Below are 1,375 nucleotides of genomic sequence, written 5' to 3' on the forward strand. Positions count from 1 at the left end.
TTTATAATGATGTCCAAGGAAGGAGGCAGGAGCCAGAGCAGCAGTGGTGGGGAGGGCATGCAGGGCTGGGATAATTCCTTCCAATTCCAGCCATATGAGTCCTACAATTCTAGGCTTTGCTTTCCTGAACACAATCTGTATCACCCCAGACTATGACTATGACTTTGACCTGGGGACTGACCACAGTGGCAGCTTTGGTGTGCAGTATAATGCCGGGACCCAGCCTGGGAATGAGGGTCCCTTGATGGCTTCATGTGAGTCTGGGGCCAGAGTCAGGGCCCAGGCGAGGCCCATGCCCAGGCCCCGGCTACTTCCAAGACCAGAGCAGTTCAAGCACTTCCATGTGCAGTGACCCCTTCATGCCACTCTTAGCTTTCACTGAGTCCCTGTCCACTTCCTGGAATGAGCTAAATGACATGGGTGGATGAGGCTTGGGAGGCCCCTCCCCTACCAGGCCACCCCCTTCTCTCTTCTTCCAAACTATGTTCTCTGACTAGGCATGAAGGGAATGCAAGGGACAGGTGGATATGGAAACACCTTGCCTTATGGATGTGGTCAATCACAGGCTCAGATGAGATCAGATCAGAACGAGAGGGTTTGAGGGCTTCAGGCCGGACAGTGTGGGCAGGAAGCAGAAGCAGTTTCCAATGTTTGAGGAACCAGATGCCAAACTGGCCCGTGCTGACAGCGAAGGTGATGTTTTGGACAATGATGATGGAGCTGGTGACTTCCAGTCAGGAGATGAAGAATTTCGGGGTGAGGATGCATTCTGTGATGCTGGGAAGCAGAGAGGGGAGGATGAAGAGGATGAGGAAGTGAAGAAGAGATGAGAAAAGCAAAGGAAGAAAGACATGATGCAGGACCAAGCAGTTGACAGGATTCAGTGTGCCTGCTCTGTGTGCAACAGGACATCAAAGATGATGATTTCTTTGTGCAACAAAGATGATTATTTCTTCATTATCTTTGAAGATGAAGAAATCCAGAAACACCAGCTGAGCAAATTTCAAAAAGAGATACTGCGATTTATAGGCACCAAACTGGCTGACAAGATGGTGGAGTTCCTCCAGGGGTACATCATAAACAGGAATAAGATTGAGAAGCATCTGTCAGGAGTTGATGGAAAAGGAAAGCCCAAAACAAAAATCAGACCCTTTCAAAAGTGCTGGCGAGGAGCACTTCTTCAAGAAGACTGAGGCTGCACACTGCCTGGCCTGTGACATGCCGATTCCTGTACAGCACTGGCTCCTCCAGTGGCACCTGCACCCCATGGACCACAGCCATCACTGCAGGTTGGCTGCTGAGCAGTTCAAGAAAACAAGTCTCCATGTGGCTAAGAGTGTTCTGAATAACAGACACATAGTGAAGATGCTGGAAA

At 49.9% G+C, this 1,375-nt stretch overlaps 1 pseudogene; it reads left to right on the forward strand.

Moving 5' to 3' along the window:
• The first annotated feature begins 6 nt into the window (after positions 1 to 6).
• On the forward strand, positions 7 to 1,371 carry LOC101573873 (annotated as a pseudogene).
• The last annotated feature ends 4 nt before the right edge of the window (positions 1,372 to 1,375 follow it).

This window comes from Octodon degus, unplaced genomic scaffold (assembly GCF_000260255.1).
Source record: "Octodon degus isolate 3935 unplaced genomic scaffold, OctDeg1.0 scaffold05988, whole genome shotgun sequence".
Classification (NCBI taxonomy): domain Eukaryota; kingdom Metazoa; phylum Chordata; class Mammalia; order Rodentia; family Octodontidae; genus Octodon; species Octodon degus.